The following is an 8,363-nucleotide window of genomic DNA, read 5'->3' as shown; positions in this document are numbered from 1 at the left end:
TTCTTCTTGTACCGTCATTTTCCTTTGACAGTATGAGTATGATCAAGATATCATAGCAAAAAAAAACGTGTTAAATCAAATTAAGAAACAAACTACTTTGTATGTTTAACTCCTTTTAAAAATATATATTTTTTGACTACATTTTAATTGTTTTTTATGTTTAAATACGTTTCAGCATGGTCACAATAGATATTTACCACAGTTATATGCAAAAGTATCCAACAGGAGCGTTTCTCCTGTCCTTTCCATTGTGTTCCCTGTTGCCTTTCTCTTCACTGCAACTACCCTTCATTCTGGGGCCTTTTAATGTCAATTATTGAGAATTATCATTTTCATGTCATTTAATCCATATACTGTATATGTTAGACAAAGTATAAGTCTTAGCAATAGACTGGGGAAAAAAGTAGTGTACCAGTGTAATGTAATATTGGTGTAATGTACAGACTCGCAATAAAGTCATATAATAAAGTAGTGTATTCATTCACATTATTATGAAGCTATTTTCTTCAAACAGGGAAACTACAATGAAAGTGATGAAAGCCGTCTCCAGAAAGATGTAGTTTGTGACGGGGCTCGGAATCATACCATGTTTTTCTATGTTGGAATTTCACACCGAAAGAAACAAATCATTGTGCGTCTTAAAACTTGTATACTGATGACATTTGACAAATATCATAAACACAATTGTATCGATCTTAAAATTAATTAAATATGCGCTATGTTACATTGACTGAAGATGCACTAAAAAATATATATATATATATTTTGCCGATTCTTTTATTTTACAAACGTTAACCGCATACCCCGCTTAAAAAGTCCCATGAATTTGAGTAAAAAACTTTGGAAAATGAAGGGGAGAAAAAAAGGTTTTGGAGCTAATCGCCTCGTTTATACTCGTTTGCTTCAATTGGAATTTAATGGCAGAGGGAGAGTTAAATCAAATGGAATGCCATTATCCCAATTAAAAGTAATTGTCCTGCTATTCTCCATGGGATTCCAGTCCATAACCCCTATCAGTCAAACAGAATGCTCCTATCCAAGCCGCATAAGGCACCTGGACTGACAACAGAGCATATATAGGAGGTGGAAGCAGAGCATTTGATGGATATTCATAAATAAAGATGAGAATAACAACGGCTGGAAGAAAGAGTGCAAACACCCACAAATAAACACTGGGGGTAACAATTAGTTCAAACTCAACAGATAAAGGAAACTTCCTTTAAAAGTACCATCTTTTTTGACTCGCTGGGTTGCCGTACAGCACTTACATTAGCTCAGCACTGAGTAACGTCAAACAACCACTTCATCATCAACGATATTCCAGCTGAGAATGAAATCACTGAACAACATATTCGAAACATCATCGCGATCAGATCCCACACAATCCTACAAGTTCTGAAAATAGGTGCAGCTTGGAGCTATGAAGAAAAAACACTTTTGTCAAGGTTATCATAGTGTAAGCTTGCAAGAAAGGCATTTCACTGTACTGTACACGTGACATTAAAAACACTATAACATAAGGGGGGCGGGGGGGTGGGGGGCCTTCCAATGTCCGTCACCGAACACTTCACCTTACGTTAACAAAGAGCCTGCAATTCTGTCAGTACAGAAGAACACCCACACACACCGAGAGCAACCATCGCGCCAACTCTGAGCATTATTCTTCTGTTACAGAGACAAACAACCAGTGATGTATAGTAGAAATATTGAGTAGTGGATAAGGAACCAACTCTAGCCTTCTCTGGAAGCCAAAAAATAATAAATGATCACAACTTTGGGGTTTCTAGCGGGAGTACTTCTTGTTTTCGTTGTAAGACAATGAGGAAGCCGAACACCTAACATGATCTCCATCACTATTCACCACTGTATCTGGTCTCTACGGCGCACGAACTGTAGTCGACGTTGCGTCAAATCAGACAATTCAACCCAATGGAACTTTTGTCCCCCTCCTAGAACTTATGTGATGCTCTGCCGCTGCATGAACTTGCATGCACAAACACATCAAGACACACTGTTTGCCCAGTAGAGCACTCAAACCTCTTCCATCATCACACTATAGACACGTTGACGTTTGGTCTGGCACAAACACATATATGCATAGAACCATGGAGAAACACACACACACACACAAACTTCACACACAATGTCCAGAATGCAGCCCTACCGTGCAGCGGTTCCGTAGTTATGTGGGGGTCTGCGTCAGGGTGGTACTCACCACTGTCCCTCTGAAGAACACGTACAGACACTCCCCCCTACACCCCTGCTGGAGTTTCTTACACCCTTTTCCTCCGCTCTCTCTCTCTCTCTCTCTCTCTCTCTCTCTCTCTGTCTGTCTCCCTCCTTCTCTATCTCTCCTATACACAATCATATTGTCTTACGGCTTACTTCGCCTTTGGCATCATTTCCATCTACATGGGAAAAAATGTGCAGTACTATATGTACACGGCTACACGCACAAATCATTTTGTGTTGTTGTTGGACAACCTGGATAAAGTTCCAGACATCTGGTAGCTGCACCGCTATCCGCCTGTCATCGCCGGACTGCAATCTACGCTCCTCATCAGCTATGGAATATTGAAGACGATAAATAGGGGACGATTTCCCGAGGCCTTTGTTGGTCTCACCTTACGGAGTCCCCCCCCCTCTCTGTGTTGCTTTAACAGCCGCCGTCAAAAGCATCCCCTCGCCCCCATGGCTAGCTGTGAGCACAACACAGAGCGTATCCTCAGACATCCTTCTTACTCCGGTACACCCTAAATCCCTGACAGACAAATTCACGGGCGGCCTCAGACAACTTTCAGCAGCTCCATCGAGTCTGCAGGCTGAAAACGCTCAACGGTGAGCAACTTAGCTGTTCTTCTCAGCTGAATCGTGTGCCCATGAACTTCATCTGTCATAATACAACCAGGGCTGTAGATAAATCATGTTTGACCCGAAACATTAAAAAGGTAGGGTCCAGAAATAGAAAGCCAGATAGTGCTGCTAAGGGATAAAAAAAAGTCCTGAGAGAGCATGTTGACGAATCTGAAAACCAAAACTTACCGAGAACTTGGCTTAAATAGATAATTGGTTTTCGAGACAGAATAGGAAGACGTCTAAGAGTGACATGATGAGCAGTTTGCCGAGCTAATGTGCTTATCAAGATGTATTTGGCGGTGAAGGGGTTTCTCTGAAGGAGCTGTCACTCTCAACCGGACACTATCCTCCTTTCCCATTGACCTGTTGGCCCCCTCTTCCCCCATTTGCGAATGGTTGTCTCATTCCACCTGGCAAGACTATTGCCTGGTTTCGCAAACATCTCTAGCCACAAAGAGGAGTTGAGTTGTAGGCTGCGCATTCCTCTCAAAATAACCAAGTACTGTAAACAAAAAGTGAATAGTGACATGACGTAAATGGGAGTCGGTCTGAAGTGCTGGATGAGCAGCGTTGCACGTTACACAGCAACGCAGAAGAACAACAGATGACCAGTCCAAATGCATCTTCAATCTCACTCAGCTCTCCGGACTAAAAATAACAAGCCAATCACCAAGCGGTAGGAAGTAGTCCGCGATAGGAACCCATACGCCGAACGACAGATGAAGGATAGTGTGCTTATCCCATGGGAAAAACAACACCCAACACACACACACACACACACACCCAACACCCACACACACACACAATAAAACAAGCACTTACAGGAAGCATATCAGAACTACCTCTGTCATGGTGTTGTTGGACATTTGATTTGGCAGTGCCCACCTCGTGCCCTTCCCAAACAAACGCAAACAAAGACCTACAGGAAGCCATTAGGCATCAGCAGTCTGAAAAGGCCTTCGCTGCATCTGTCTAAAACCAATCAGCTAACAGGTGTCCGCTCTCCAACCGCCCCTCAGTGTGTTTCCCAGTTCCTTGGTAACCCCCCAGATCAGGTGGAATACATCCAGATAAAGAAGTGTTTGGAAAATGCCAAGTGTGCCATGCCAGGTAGGTGCACTCCCTCATCTCGCCTCTTCGTTGGTGATGCTCCCCACCATCTCCCGGTCTGAACTGGGCAGATCCGGTATGGATACCTAACCTCACCCTGCTGGCTAGAAGATAGCAATGCTCTCTATTGTTTCATATCTAAAAAGGTCTACTTAATGGAATTTATGCATTATGATTCCATCCATTTATGGTTACTGAGGCCCCTTGATCTCCTGTAGACTTCGAGGACAAGCATCTTAACCTTTGAACTATTTAAAAAGTGTTTTGCAGTTTCCTCTGACTAAATGTGGTTCCCACATACAAAATCAGTCATATTGGGTCTTGAGCAACCCCAGCTAGCTTAGTGAAACTGAGGAATAGCTGTAAAAAAAAAAATCTCCACCGTAGAGTAGGAAAGAAAAACAAGGATTTATGCAAGGAGGCTAGGACTCCTAACAGCATGGGACAAGGCAGCACTCTCATTAATATCTGAACCTTCTGACACTCATGTGTGAGCAAGTATGTCTCTGTGTGTGCCACGTGAGAGAGAAATCTAATTTCTAAGGAAGAGGGAAATGTGTAGATATCGAGGGGAACATAAGAGTTGAGAGAGAAAGGCAGACAGAGAGAGACAGAGGTAGAGAGACAGAGAGAGAGAGGTAGAGAGAGAGAGGTCGGTAGTGACAGACAGAGAGGGAGATCGATTGAGAAGGTAAGATTAGCCAGAAAACACAAGAGGACTAGGGGACATTGTAGGCAGGGAGGGAGCCAGCCATGGGATCATTTCATCTCTTCAATTACAATCACTGGCAGCTGCCCTCTATCAGCAAGTTAGGAGCCTAATCTCTTCATCTCCCTGTCCTCTTCCACCTCTCTCTCCTCCCCTCCCCTCTCTCTTGCCGTTCCCTCCTCCCCATCTCACTCTCTCTGTTCCCTCCTCCCCCTCTCCCTCTCTCCCTGCCCTCTTCCCCCCTCACTCTCTCCTCCCCTCCTCTTTCGCTGTCTCTCCGTGCCCTCCTCCCCCTCTCACTCCCTCCCTTCCCTCCTCCCCCTCTCCCTGCCCTCTTCCCCCTCACTCTCTCCTCCCCTCCTCTTTCGCTCTCTCTCCGTGCCCTCCTCCCCCTCTCACTCCCTCCCTTCCCTCCTCCCCCTCTCACTCCCTCCCTTCCCTCCTCCCCCTCTCTCCCTGCCCTCTTCCCCCCTCACTCTCTCCTCCCCTCCTCTTTCGCTCTCTCTCCGTGCCCTCCTCCCCCTCTCACTCCCTCCCTTCCCTCCTCCCCCTCCCTCCCTCCCTTCCGTCTCCCTCCCATTTTAATTTACCAGAAGTTCTTATCCAGAGCGACTTAGTCCGTGTGTCCAACGAAGCTAGATAAAAACGACCACGTATCGTTTCTCTCCCTCTCACCGCCCTCCCTACTATCTCGCAGAGAACGTAAATGTGTCTTTTTGCTTACAACCCAACCCCCTGAGACCCTCTCTCTCCGTCCTCTACTTCTCCTCTCTCACCCTCCTCTTCAGTCTCTCCTCTCCCTCTAGGCCCTCGGTCTGTCTAGACGGAATACTTCTTGTCAACACAACAGGTTGGGATTGTCCCAGCCGACGCGGCTCAGGGAGAAAAGAGCTCCCTCTGGTACAGCTCAGAGGAACTGCACTCACTCGGTCTTACCATTACAGCCACACAGGGGCTGGGACTAAAGGTGCTGTTCAATTCGAGACAAACATATAGAACGTACTGCGGTCATTATAGCAAGACTCATTGAAAATCCAACAACGGTCATACACAACCATGGTATATGATTAGGAGGTTGAATAATAGAATAACTAAATCGGCAATAATCCCCAGCAGATATGAAGGGCTCCACAAGCACTACCTGGATCCTATAAAACATGCCTACAGTAATCTCCATTGATTCTCCCTGGTGAGTCTCCCAACACTAAACAGCAAGACCATCCAAGTTTGAGAGCCAATGATTTATAGATATGGAACCTTTACTTTATGGCTGTTTTGAGAGGCTGGGAACAAAAAACATATGTTGTTGTGTACTCATACAGTATGTATTATATCCTAGGTAACATTTTCATTCAGTATTTCATTCTATACCCTGTACATATGAATGTGTGTTAGTCTTGGTCCGGTACAGTGGAAAAAAATGAGGTGGAATTGGAACAAAATCAATTCTACTGTAGCAATAGGTCAGGTCCAAGCTGTGGATAGCATAGAATGGTGACTGAGAGGGAGAAAGAGAGGTGTGTCCTACCTGGGGTGAAGTTGGGTGCTGCCGGGACCAGCAACCAGCTCTGCTGTCCATAGACGTCCAGCTCACTCCCAGTCCCGACTCAGCATCCTGGAGAAGCAGGGCACGGATACACACTGGACAAAGCTAGGCTTCCCCAAGGCCACATTCTACTTTGCCTTGATTAGAGACACACACACACACGCACGCACACACACGCACGCACACACACACGCACGCACGCACGCGCACACACACAGCTTTTGCCAGTGCAGGGATCCCTTGCTCTTAATCCAATATGCATAGTTCTGAAAGGGAAAGAAAGAGCCTGGCTGAGAGGCAGTGGGGCTATCCCTGACTATCATACACCATGTGTGTGTACGTGTGTAACGAACGCCCCCCTCCTTCGTCAGGGTTAAGTCTCTAGGGTAGGGACTTCCAAGTCCAGTCACTGGAGGCCCACAGAGAGAGAGAGTCACACACAGAAGACAACACAGTCCTTGTAATCATGACTATTTTTACACAGAGATACTCACAACGCCTCACTCTTAACCAGTGTGGGGGTGCTGCTGCGAGTGCGAGTCACTCCAATCTGTGGTAGGTTAATCCCCATCTCACACACACACACACACACACACACACACACGAGGGGAGGCAGAGAAATAAACAAAGCAGAACAATCCATCCTCTGAGGGTTTTAAGTTGGTGTGAAACAAAGGACTTTGAGCCCAGATAAATCCTCGGTAGTGGTGATGTCAGGACATCTACCAGTCCATCAGAGCCAGGGAAAGTTGGAGAATTGGAGGGTATAATATGAGTCTTGAATAAGCGGTCTGTGTGTGTATTAAGTGTTGAATAAGTCACCATCCAGACTCCCATCACGATCAGGTCAGTCAGACAAAGCCCTGAAAAGATGAAGTGGAATTTCTTGGAATCTCTCTCTGGGAACACAGGGGGAGGCTAAACTACAAAGCTACATATTTGCTACTCAGTGCTGCCAAGGAAAAGGTACAGCACCTAAAAGCCCCTTAACAGCCTCTCTACTACATCTCAATCCTGGGCCCAGCTGGCCCCAAAGCCCCTCACATGGAAACTAACTCTGCGTGTGTGTTCATGATGGAGTGAGTGTGTTTGTGGCGGAGTGTGTGTGTGTGTGTGTATGTTCATGACTTTGTGTGTGTATGTTCATGACTTTGTGTGTGTGTAACTCTCCAGCAGCCTATGTGAAAAAAACCATTCCATCCCCTCCAAACTCTTAACGCAGCTAAACATACCAAACAAACTCAACGGAGAGATTAACATCAACCTCCCCGAAGAAATAGTGAAACAAGAGATCTGACAGCTTTACTGTGTTGCTCCTCTATTGTGTTTAGTCACACAAGCCTCTAAGTAGGTGTGCTGATCTAGGATCAGCCCCCCCCCCCTCCCGTCCACTGAATATCAATTTTGATCTATTATGATCTAAAAGGCAAAACTGATCGGAGATCAGCACTCCTCCTCAGACTTGAGATGATCCATAAACAGGAACCTAAGGTGAGAGGGCTGCCAGTACGCACCTGAATGGTTCTCACGTCCACGTGTTCCACTTATACAGTGCTCCCTACTTACAGGAGAAATCTGCACTGGGACATTCATAGCTAAGACAATAACAAGTCTCTTATGTGCCAACAGGGGAGACCTGGTGAAAAGTGAGACAGGGGTTGTGACGCAAATGAAGGAGCCAAGAGAGAAAGCCAGTGGACCACAGAGGGAAAGGAAGGTGGACTTTTACACACGCTGTGTTCATGTTTGTGTGGAGTTCAACGGTAAGGGACACACACACACTCGCCCTCTCTTCCGTCTGACCCCATGGGAAATGTACTGCCCCTGTGTTCGGCCACTCAGGAGGGTTGGAATTCAGGGGTCGGGGTCAATTGCCGGCCGTTCCTGCGTTTGTCGGTTCGGGGGATCTCTGGGAGTTGTAATGATTTAATAGTGGGGTGAGAGGAGTGACGGGTGGCTGTGGTACGCCTCACACGGCTGGGATTCCAGGGGACTGAGCTGACCCTTCCTGACCCCCATCCTCCGAGCTCCAGCCTGCCGGCCCTTCTGTCACCTCATTCCAGGCATCCAGGCAGAGCTCACAGTAATGCAAGGCATACGGCGAGGAGCAGCAGGGGCAAGTTCACAGGGGGGAGCTTGTGC

The sequence above is a fragment of the Oncorhynchus clarkii genome, chromosome 24 (assembly GCF_045791955.1).
Source record: "Oncorhynchus clarkii lewisi isolate Uvic-CL-2024 chromosome 24, UVic_Ocla_1.0, whole genome shotgun sequence".
In the NCBI taxonomy this organism is placed as follows: domain Eukaryota; kingdom Metazoa; phylum Chordata; class Actinopteri; order Salmoniformes; family Salmonidae; genus Oncorhynchus; species Oncorhynchus clarkii.
This window is presented reverse-complemented; position numbering follows the sequence as displayed.